This window comes from Rhinopithecus bieti, unplaced genomic scaffold (genome assembly GCF_001698545.2).
Source record: "Rhinopithecus bieti isolate Rb0 unplaced genomic scaffold, ASM169854v2 scaffold_20777, whole genome shotgun sequence".
NCBI lineage: Eukaryota > Metazoa > Chordata > Mammalia > Primates > Cercopithecidae > Rhinopithecus > Rhinopithecus bieti.
This window is the reverse complement of record NW_016810099.1, coordinates 210,769-222,472: the sequence shown is the minus strand read 5'-3', so window position 1 is coordinate 222,472 and position 11,704 is coordinate 210,769. Positions and strand designations below refer to the sequence as shown.

The 11,704-nt window shown below is 49.2% G+C and overlaps 1 long non-coding RNA gene across 2 annotated transcripts; it reads left to right on the top strand.

The window, feature by feature from the left end:
- Positions 1 to 775: 775 nt before the first annotated feature.
- LOC108541719 (uncharacterized) lies at positions 776 to 10,187 on the top strand. 2 transcript variants are annotated; one of them, XR_001889039.1, is made up of 3 exons: positions 776 to 1,550; positions 9,629 to 9,859; positions 10,005 to 10,187. It is a non-coding gene; the product is annotated as an uncharacterized LOC108541719 (long non-coding RNA). The 2 variants fall into 2 exon arrangements; XR_001889038.1 differs by lacking the exon at positions 776 to 1,550 and adding an exon at positions 5,104 to 5,363.
- The last annotated feature ends 1,517 nt before the right edge of the window (positions 10,188 to 11,704 follow it).

Below are 11,704 nucleotides of genomic sequence, written 5' to 3'. Positions count from 1 at the left end.
TTTTTTTTTTTTTTTTTTTTTAAGAAGACATGGGTTTTTTCACCGTGTTTTATCAGGATGGTCCCGATCTACTGCCCTAATGGAATCCGGCCGCCTTGGCCCTCCCAAAGTGCTGGGATTACAGGCAATGAACCCACCGTAGCCCCGGCCCTTTTTTTTTTTTTTTTTTTTTTTAGACCAGAAGTCTCCTTCTTTGTCGCCCAGGTGGAGTGCGTGTTGGCACCATCTTGGCTCACGCAACCTCCACTTCCCACGTTCAAGCAATCTCCTGCTGCCTCAGCCTCCCGAGTAGCTGGGACTACAGGCGCCTGCCTCCACTATCGGCTAATTTTTTTTTTTTGTATTTTTAGTAGAGATGGGGTTTCACGGTGTTAGGCAGGATGGTCTCAATCTCCTGACCTCATGATCTGCCCGCCTCGGCCTCCCAATGTGCTGAGATTACAGGAGTGAACCACCCACTGTGCCAGGCCTCTTTCTTTTCTTTTTTTTTTTTTTTAGACGGAGTCTCCTTCTGTCACCCGGGCTAGAGTGCTGTGGTGCGATCTTGGCTCACTGCAACCTCCACCTCCCGGGGTTCAAGTGATCAAGTGATTCTCCTGCCTCAGCCTCCCAAATAGCTGGGACTACAGGCACCCGCCACCATGCCTGGCTAATTTTTTTCTTTTTGTATTTTTAGTAGAGACAGGGTTTTACCATGTTGGCCAGGCTGGTCTTGAACTCTGCCTGCCTCAGCCTCCCAAAGTGCTGTGATTACAGGCGTGAGCCACTGCGCCGTTTTTGCTTTTCTAGAGCATTATTAGAGAAGTTTTCCAAGTGTTCATTGTTATCCTGAGTGGGTGAGGGTGGCTAAGTGGGGAGTTAAGGGGTTGAGATAGGGGAGAATAGACTAGAAGAACCCTGTGCCCTAGAGAGTCTGCAGAAGTCTCCATGGCTGCACAATGGCAGGGAGCCATGGCTCCAGGGAAAGGCAGGCCGAGGACAGGACTTGAGTTGCCTTTTAGGGAAGCAGCCTTACCAGCAATTCCAGTTTGAAAAATTACTTTGCCAGCACAGATCAAGACTTGGCTCCTTCTGTCTGGAACAGTATGAGGAGGACATCTTTGGGGTTCTTCCCTGCGTCTCCCCAGTCACTGCCTAGCCCATCATTTAAGGGAGGCAGTGGAGATTCTATGCCCCATTTGCTGGGGTAGGTCCCAGAGGCCTCAGAGGAAGCCTGGCCTCACAGTTGGACAAGGCTGGTTAAATACTAGCAACAAAACAGACTACTATATGTGCAAGGAACAGAAAGTCTATGCACCCCATTTTCAGGGGAGAGAGAGGTCAGCCTGGGTTTTGGTGCAACCTTTCTGATTATCTTTCTGCCAGAATCTTCCCCAATGAGCTCTTCCCCACATGCACTGCATGTGGCGATGCTGGGCAGAGGCAAAGCGATAAAGATGGCGGGAAACCTGCTGCTGCTTCCGGGGATCGGACCCCAGAGAAACAAGCCGACAGGAGGCTTCTGTGCTGCTTCTGCCACTGACGCAGGGTGGACGTCATAGCTAAAGCAGGTGAGGCTGCTCTGCTTGAGCACTGGGGTGGTCCTGGGCAGGAGTCACACTGGAGATCAACAGGACACCCTGGTGACTGTCGGCTGCCTTGTTCCAGCAGCAGAAGGGTCTCTGTCCCTCTCTGAGGCCAAGTTTCTATGAGGACTCTTGGAACCATCTCTTCTCTGCTTACGTGGCTTCTCCCTTTGCTCTCCCAAAGTTTTAACGCCCAATCCATTCTCTCTTGTCATTTGCAATTAAAAAGACAAGATTGACCGGGCGCGGTGGCTCACACCTGTAATCCCAGCACTTAGGGAGGCCGAGACAGGCAGATCACTTGAGGTCAGGAGCTCAAGACCAGCCTGGCCAACATGGTGAAACCCCATCTCTACTAAAAATACAAAAAAATTAGCTGGGTGTGGTGGCGAGCACCTGTAGTCCCAGCTACTCGGGAGGCTGAGGCAGGAGAATCACTTGAACCTGGGAGGCGGAGGTTGCAGTGAGCTGAGATTGCACCACTGCACTCCAGCCTGGGCAACAGAGAGGGACTCCGTCTCAAAAAAAAGGTAGCAGCAGCAGAGGCATGGGGTTTCATGGCATTTCAGTGAGTCGCCCTGGGTCATGTGGCTGATAAGTGGTAGAGTTGGGTGTGGTAGGGGCAGCCCAACAACCTGTTCAAAGAGCTTGAGGCATGTTCCTCTCCTGCTGTCACCACCTGTCCTTCTCCCTGGTGCTGCAGAGCATCCTACAGTTTATGTGCACTGCCTCCCCGCCTCCCCACACTCCCTCCTCATCTCACTCTGCCTGGCTCATGTCTCCACCATCCCCTCTCATGGCTCCTCACAAGGCTGCCCCTGACCTCCATCTTCCCCAGAGCAGTAGGAAATCCCCCCATGTCGCCTCCCCTGGCCTCTCGCATGGCTTGACACAGAGCAGCACCCTCTCTCAAAGTGCTTCTTCTCCAGGCCTTCCAGGCCCACAGCCGGCCCATATGTTCCTCTCTCAATGGCTACAGCCTCCACCTCCTGTGCTGCCTCCTCCTCCTGTTCTCTAATTGTCCTGAGTCTTTCCATCACTTCTCTCTCCACACTCTGGTCCTAGGCTCCTCTACCCCAGGGCTTTAAGAACCACACACATGCTAATGACTCTCACCTTTGACCTTCTGCTGATCTTCCAGCCCAGCTTCAGATTCATATGCACTCCCAGGCTACGTGCTGTCTTGGCGCCCAACAGGTCTCAAACTTGACATGTCTAAAACAGAAGACTTGCCTGTAGTCCCAACTACTTGGGAGGCTGGGGCAGGAGACTCGCTTGAACCCAGGAGGTGGAAGTTGCAGGGAGCCGAGATCACGCCACTGTACTGCACCCTGGGTGACAGAGTCAGACTCTGTCTCAATAAATAAATAAATAAATAAATAAATAAATAAATAAATAAAACAGAAGACTTGCTTCCCTCCCACTCCAAACCCATTTATTCCCTAGTCTCCTCCATCTTACTAAGTAAAACCACTCCACCCTGTTGCTCAGGACAAAAACCTCACCCTGAACTCTTTGTTTTTCCTTAACATCTCACAATGAATCTATTAGTAAGTCCTCTCCTTTTTTATTTTTTCGCCGAGATGGAGTCTCACTCTCTCACCCAGGCTGGAGTGCAGTGGTGTGATCTCGGCTCACTGCAAGCTCCGCCTCCCGGGTTCACACCATTCTCCTGCCTCAGCCTCCCGGCTAGCTGGGACTACAGGCGCCCGCCACCATGCCCGGCTAATTTTTTGTATTTTGTTTAGTAGAGACGGGGTTTCACCACGTTAGCCAGAATGGTCACGATCTCCTGACCTCGTGATCCGCCTGCCTTGGCCTCCCAAAGTGCTGGGATTACAGGTGGGAGCCACCGCGCCCAGCCAGTCCTCTCCATTTTTTTAACATTCAAAACGCATTTCCCAGTGGACAACTACTAACTACCTCTACTTCCTCCACCCAGATCTAGGGCACCCTCCTCTCTTCCATGGACCAAAGCCCCTACCTAGTCTTCCTATCACCATTCTTGGCCCCTTCTAGCCCATTCTGTACAAAGCAGCCCAAGAGTGCTTTAGCCCTTTCTAAAGTACATGCCACATCACAGCACTCTTCCCCTTAAAAAACCCAACAGAATCCAAACCCCTTCCGGTGGCCTGCAGTGACAGAGCTGGCCCTGCCGGCGTTTGCGGCTCTTTTCCCCCCTCTCCCTTGGTCACTCTGGCACTGTCCTATGGGCCTTCTTTTTGTCCCCTGAACACACCAAGCTCTTTTCTGACTCTGAGCCCTTCCACTCAATGGTCCCTCTTCTCGGAACACTCTTCCCTGCTACACAGCAGCCCCCTCACCTTTCAAGCTGCAACTCTGGCACCTGCTCAGACAGGCCTGCCCTAACCTTGTGAGCTAAAGGAGCCTCACATCACTCTCTAGCTGCGGTTTTGTTCTGCTTTGTTTTTGAGACAGGGTCTCACTCTATCACCCAGGCTAGACTGCAGTGGTGTGATCATAGCTCATGACAGCCTCAAACTCCAAGCCTCAAGTGATCCTCCCTCCTGGACCTCCCAAAGCTCTGGGATTACAGGTGTGAGCCCCTATGCCTGGCCTCTATGTGCATTTTGTGTTCAGTGTATACTTATGAGTACATAAATTATCTGGCTAGTCGTCATTTCTGTTGGCTGTCTCCAGCCACCCCCGAAGCCTTTCATCTCCAGCTCCCAGAGCTGGGGACTTGTCTCGTTTACTGTCATATTCCCAATGCTGAGAGCTCACGTGGCATGCAGCAGGCACTGGCTATGGGTGGAGGTCTCCAGCTCTGCTCCAGCTCCTGTCCCACATGGTGAGTAGCCTTCAGAAAAGGAAGTCCCAGAAAAGTGGAGGCTGGGGCTTTGTTCGGCCTTTCCCTGCCCCTAGGCTTGTGTTTGGCCCGTGGCCGTGTGCCCCTTCCCGGCTTTGCCCCTGATTTGGTCAGTGTGGGTGAGCCATAGCTGGTTTGGTGCTGAGTGGGCAGGGCGGGGCCCACATGTCTGTGAGACACAGGCCATAGTTCAGATTGATGGCATCACGTCTTCATGACTTCAGCTGCACTTAGTTAAACATGGACCAGCCCACTGGAACCTTGTGGGCAGTAGTCTGATTTCTGCTCTCATTTCTGCTCTCTTCCAAGCTTCAATTAAGGGAGCAACAAAAGATCTCTATCATGAGCCATGTGTGGTGATCTCATCTGCTAAGACAAATATTTTTTTTCTGGTTATATTTATAGAACACTCTCTTGTTTCCTTGAACAACCCTAGCTGGCATTATCTTGTTTACCTTCTCTTCATCTAGATTTGCATTTGTAGGGGGGCAGCTTTTATCTGCTGCTCGTAGCTGTGTGGGATTTCCAGTTCCTCTGTTTTTCTTCTTTTAGCTTTCATCTGTGAGCTCTTTTAAAATCAAGTAGTTAACTTACAGTTACAAGGCAGTAATTAATATTATAAGAAAATAGACAACACTGGCTCCCGCTAAGCACTCCGTGGTAATTTTTCTTAGCAGTGTCTTGCGGCCTTGCAGGGGAGGATGGAACTTGGTATTCCTTTCCCCTTTCTGCCAGTCATGTGCTTTCTGATGCCAGGCCTCCCTCCAGCCCTGCCATCCCAGGGAAACTAGTCCAGACCGTCCTCACAGATCTCCGGACTGACACCTGACTACCTTTGGGAGCATCTGACCCTGCCTACCGTCCCACAGTGACTCACAGTGAAACTAAGATGCACAGTTGGGGTAGGAACCTGCTGGCCCAGCAAGAGAATCTCTTCTTCGGGGGCCCATTAAGCTAGGCTGTGTCAGGTGAGGAGAATGGGGACCCTGCACGCCGAGGAGAGACCATCGGTGGGCTGAATCTGGGAATGGAACCATCTCCTGCAGTCTGGGAATGGCTGTGGGCTCAAGGAGGAAGCCGAGGAGAGACGGTCGGTGGGCTGAATCTGCTCCCGCAGTCTGGGAATGGCTGTGGGCTCAGGAGGCGTAGAGAGGCAGCAGCCAAGCAAGGCAGCGCTGTGCCAGCTGTGTCTTTGGTGCCCCCCAACTTCTTCTTTTTTCTTTTTTAGACAGGGTCTCGCTCTGTCACCCAGGCTAGAGTGCAGTGGTATGATAATAGCTCACTGAGGCCCTGAATTCCCAGGCTAAGATTCTCTCACCTCAGCCTCCTGAGGAGCTGGGGCTACAGGTGTGGGTCATCATGCCTGGCTACTTTTTAAAATTTTTTTGTAGAAACAGGGTCTTGCTTTGTTGCCCAGGCTGGTCTTGAACTCCTGGCCTCAAGTGATCCTCCTGCCTCGGCCTTTCAAAGTGCTGGGATTACAAGCATGAACCACCTCTCCCAGCCTAGGTTCACTTTTGCAAAAGATGGTTATGGGTGCTTAACGGATCCAGGTAGAGACCAAAGTGCCTATGGGGTGCATATGCGGAGAAAGAGGAAGAGCTTTTTGTCGTCTACATGCTCTGTTTGTGCTTCCCCCTGGGCAGAAGCAGCAGCCTTGAGCCCCACAGTGCTCGCCTTGCTCTGGGGACACACAGTGTAGTTGCGTGTGCCTGAGACACACTCAAATGAGCATCACGAGCAAGGCTCAAGGCCCATGACGCCATCCTCCCACTGTTCTTGGCTTTAACCAGAAACTTACTGGTGACTCATGTCCAGTTTTGGCTTTAAAGGTAAAAGAGACTGGGAGCAATTGGATACAGTCCATATAAGAACAAATAAAATGAATACTTGGAAAATAGGTCCTACGCAGAATGCAATTAGGACTACTTAAATTAGCCTACAGCAAGCAGATGGAAGAGGTTATTTATATGAGGAATAGTGATAAACTCTTTTATGCCTTTTGGATGTAGATGGGATAGAAATGATATTCATGCTTTATTTATTTCTCTCTACCGAGAACCAGATAAAAGAAACTGGGCTTGATTTGCAACTGCAGAGATGTAGGGTGCATATAAGGCATTATTGCCATGTGTTGTTAGACACTGGTCTTTTGGGGTGCTTGTTTTGTTTCTTTTCTAAAAAATGTGAAAAGCAAGGTACTTCAAGGATAGCTTTGCTGCAGTGAAGCTAGTTAATATTTTCTAAGTACCTGAGAACTAGGGCCTTGGTAGAATCCCACAGAAGCCAGAAAATACATATTCCCTGTTTTCTGAAAGGTTCTGATATTAGGATTAGCTATTCTGATTCTTTTTATTCCTAAAGGTTAAATGCAGTGGGGTAGAGCAAGTGGAAGGAAGATGTTGAGTGCGTGTCCTGGCTCTGACATTCACTAACTCTCTGACCTTAGGAGAACATAGGCGCCTCATTTACAATGTGGTAATGATGATAGCTTTCCTTCTTAACTCACAGGTCATTAAGTATGTTAAACAGCATCACAAATATGACAGCAGGCTACAAACGGTTGGGTGCTATACAAAGACAGAAACTATTCTTAATTTGGATAAACCATCCTTGATCAAATGTGTTTCCAGCTGAAAGTCTTGATGGAACTTGATTCCCAGGTTGGAATTTCAAAACCTGTGCAGTCCACCCATTCAAACAACCTCCTGTCCACCCACCCACTCGACTCTCAGAGAATGTCTATCTGTGGTAGGCAGTGTAACAGGCATGGCGATGCCACGATGAATCTCACACAGTGCCTGGCTGTGTGGGAAGGCAGATGACAGTCTGGTCAGGGTGGAGAGAGAAGGAAACAGGTCATTACAGTGCAGAGCAGCGAGCCCTCTGATCTGGCAGGCATAGGTGCTACGAGACCTCACCTGAGGGCCCCAAATCCAGCCTGGTGAGGACAGAGGGAGACTCCTTGGAAGTGCTGGCCAACCCAGTCTTGAGTGATAGAAGTTAGCCAAGTGAGGCCGGGCGCAGTGGCTCAAGCCTGTAATCCCAGCACTTTGGGAGGCCAAGGCGGGCAGATCACGAGGTCAGGAGATCGAGACCATCCTGGCTAAATGGTGAAACCCCGTCTCTACTTAAAAATACAAAAAACTAGCCAGGCGAGGTGGTGGGCGCCTGCAGTCCCAGCTACTCGGGAAGCTGAGGCAGGAGAATGGCATAAACCTGGGAGGCGGAGCATGCAGTGAGCTGACATCCGGCCACTGCACTCCAGCCTGGGTGACAGAGCGAGACTCCGTCTCAAAAAAAAAAAAAAAAAAGAAGTTAGCCAAGTGAAGAAGGAATGGGTTGGGGAGGACCCTAGCACCCAAAAGCAAAATGAAAGCTCAGTGCACTGCAAGACCTGCTGGTAGTTAAAGCTTACACGTTGCCCATGCAGGAGGACAGCCGAGAAGGGAGGCATGTCAACCAGGAGCCGCCCCACACCCAGCTTGTCTGCCTTGTTAGGGAGTTTGGACTTTATCTTGAGGTCAATAGAGAGCCTCTGAAAGGTTTTTAATAGGGAGTATTAAGATTGGATTGAGCCGGGTGCGGTGGCTCAAGCCTGTAATCCCAGCACTTTGGGAGGCCGAGATGGGCGGATCACGAGGTCAGGAGATCGAGACCATCCTGGCTAACACGGTGAAACCCCGTCTCTACTAAAAAACACAAAAAAACTAGTCGGGCGAGGTGGCGGGCGCCTGTAGTCCCAGCTACTTGGGAGGCTGAGGCAGGAGAATGGCGTGAACCCGGGAGGCAGAGCTTGCAGTGAGCCGAGATCTGGCCACTGCACTCCAGCCTGGGTGACAGAGCGAGACTCCGTCTCAAAAAAAAAAAAAAAAAAGATTGGATTGAAACGTCAGAGATGTCACTCCTTACGCGAAGTTGAGGATGAACTGGAGTGGGCAGGACTCTGGTCAGGAAGACCAGTGAGACGACTGTTGCAGCAATTCCAGGCGGAATGGAGGTGGCCTGACTAGGAGAGGGTAGATTGGTCAAAAGTTTTAGGGATGCAACCAGACAGAAACATTGTTACAGAAGAAATAAAAGGAGTGAGAAAGTTGGAAAGGTAGGACATTGAGGTCAGAGAGTGGAAGATAAAATAGTTCCTGATGATGGCTGGGACCAGGGTGTAGCCTTCAGAATGGGAGCTGAACATGAGTGGAGATGAAAGTCATGTGGTGTGAGGTCAAGGATGTGGGAGGTTTCTCCCAGGGCTTTAAAAAATGTGGTAGAGGCCCAGTGCGGTGGCTCACGCCTGTAATCCCAGCACTTTGGGAGGCCGAGACGGGCGGATCACGAGGTCAGGCGATCGAGACCATCCTGGCTAACACAGTGAAACCCTGTCTCTACTAAAAAATACAAAAAATTAGCCCGGCGTCGTGGCAGGCGCCTGTAGTCCCAGCTGCTCGGGAGGCTGAGGCAGGAGAATGGCCTGAACCTGGGAGGCGGAGCTTGCAGTGAGCTAAGATCGCACCACTGCACTCCAGCCTTGGAGATGGAGCGAGACTCCGTCTCAAAAAAAAAAAAAAAGGAGTACAATACACGTAACATAAAATTAACCATCTTAACCATTTTTAAGTGTATTAAGTACATTGTATGAAGAACATTAAGTGTGTTAAGTGGCATTAAGTATGTTCACATGGTTGTACCACCATCACCACCACCCAGCCACAGAACTCTTTCCATCTTGCAAAACAGAAACTCTGTACTCATTAAACAACAACTCCCCATCCCTCCCCCTCTACCTTGGCTAGCCCATGGCAACCACCATTCTCCAGATTTTTGGCAGCCACCATTCTCCGGATTTCTGTCTCTATAAATTTGACCATTCTAAGAACCTCATAAAAGTAGAACCATACAATATTTGTCCTTTTGTGACTTGCTTATTTCACTTAGCACAAATGTCCCCAAGGTTCAACCGTTTTGTAGCATATATCAGAATTTCCTTCCTTTGTAAGGCTGAATGACATTCCATTGTATATACTCCTTTCTCTTTTAGACTTTTGATTATGGCCCACAACAAGAAATGTAATTTACACCGTGACCTGTTAGACATGAAGGTATTATGTCATGGAAATAACCTATTATTAGCATATGTTTTATATCATATATATAATTAAAATAAATATTTTACCCCCAAACCACCTTTCCTACATGTGAAGTACTCTAATATTTTCTTTCTACTCTGTTTCTTTAGAAAAAGATTGCTGAACACAATCCTCAAAATCAATTTCATGACTCATTAATGGGTTGTGATTCCGAGTTTGTAAATGACTGGTCTGTTTGGACATTGAAGTTACCCAGGATGATGGCAAGACTTGGATTGGAGTGGTGCCAAAGTTTTTAATGAATATGGACGAGCAAAGAAAGACACAGCTCCATGCATTTTTCCTCGTGAATGGCCTGTGATTTCAGCACAATCTATTAGGTAAAGGTCCAGACTATCAGCTTACTTCTGGTGTAAACAGGATAATTCACGGATTTGCTGTTTTTTCCCCAGTGGTCTCCAGCTGGCATGGGTCTTTAATTTATTCACTGCCAGTGACCATTCCCCTCCCTTTTTTCTATCCTAGGGAAGAACTAAGTAAACTGCCCTTCTTCACATTCCTCAGCCCCACAGTCTGATCTGGCAAAGGGGCAGGGATGCGGGAACCTCAGCAGCAGGTGACTGTGGCCTCCAGACTCTGCCATGCTTCCAAAAGTTCCAGCCATCTCACGGTTGCAAGAATCTCCCAGAGGGAGAGGCCATGTCCAAAGCGACGGTGGGTGGGGTTCGGCCTCCCAGGGGATGTCCCTTGCCTTGCCCAGAGGAGAGAGCAGGGTGGGAGGCACTGAGGGCAAGGGTCAGGGCTCCCACAGAGCTAGTGTGTGGGAGGAGAATGGGGGCACCTGGTTGTCCTGCCCGTCTAAGAAAGTCAAAGGGTTTCTCCGTTGTCTCCCTGAGTCATTACACCCCAGCTATTTTGTTAAACATTAACACAAAGTGTCAGGAGAGCTTCATCATTTTTAATGAGCTAATCTCTGTGGCATCCCCATAGAATGAGGTCAGAACAATCACCATCTCAGTAGCAAGGAAAAAAATAGGCAGAGGTGGGAAGGGAAATTGAAGGGAAATCCATATTTCATCAGGCATTTACGGACACCCATTCTGCACTGCACTGATGTTGCAATGTATGATGCAAACAAGAGAGTCTCTGCCTTTTTTTTTGAGGCAAGGTCTCACTCTGTTGCCCAGGCTGGAGTGGTGTGGAGTAGTTCAGTAATAGGTACAGCCTCCATCTCCTGGGCTCAAGTGATCCTCCCACCTCAGTCTCTTGAGTAGCTAGGACTACAGGTGCCCACTACCATGCCCAACTAATTGTTGTATTCTTTTTGGTAGAGACAGAGTTCTGCCATGTTTCCCAGGCTGGTCTTGAACTCCTGGGCTCAAGTGTCCTAACTGCCTTGGCCTCTGAAAGTGCTGGGATTACAGGCATGAGCCACCATGCCCGGAGGGTCTCTGCTTTTTGAATGTTGACCTTAGATGTGGGGTAGGGATGATCAGACCAAGTATTCTGAATTAAGGACTTGGAATTTGCAAAGTCCAGTGATGAGAAAGAACTTGACTTATTTTATTTATTTATTTATTTATTTAGAGACAGAGGTTCACCTTGTTGCCCAGGCTGGACTGCAATGGCGCAATCTCGGCTGACTGCAACCTCTGCCTCCCAGGTTGAAGCGATTCTCCTGCCTCAGCCTCCCAAGTAGCTGGGATTACAGACGTCCACCACCATGTCCGGCTAATTGTTGTATTTTCAGTAGAGACGGGTTTCACCATATTGTCCAGGCTGGTCTCAAACTCCTGACCTGGTAATCCACTCGCCTTGGCCTCCCAAAATGCTGGGATTATGGGCGTGAGCCACCTTGCCTGGCCGACTTGTTTAGAAAAGTGGGACTGAGGTTAATATCAGGAGTCCAGAGTTCAAGAGTGGACAGTCAGGAAGGACTGATCTTGTCAAGATTTTGATGTGGCTGGATGATTTGATCAACAGATTACAGAGAGCCCTAGAGCATCGCAATGCTTAGGCTGGGCATTTGAGTGCCAATACCTCACTATAAAACACACTGAGCTGGACAGTCAATGACACAAGAGCTTAAGGATTTTATAAAACATGACTACATACGGCACTTCATATTAGTCAATGTTCTTTCACAGCAATGATTGCATTTTATTCTTGTAACCCAGCAAGGTCAGTATAGTGGGCATTTCCTTATACTAGTACCTCTGTTCTAC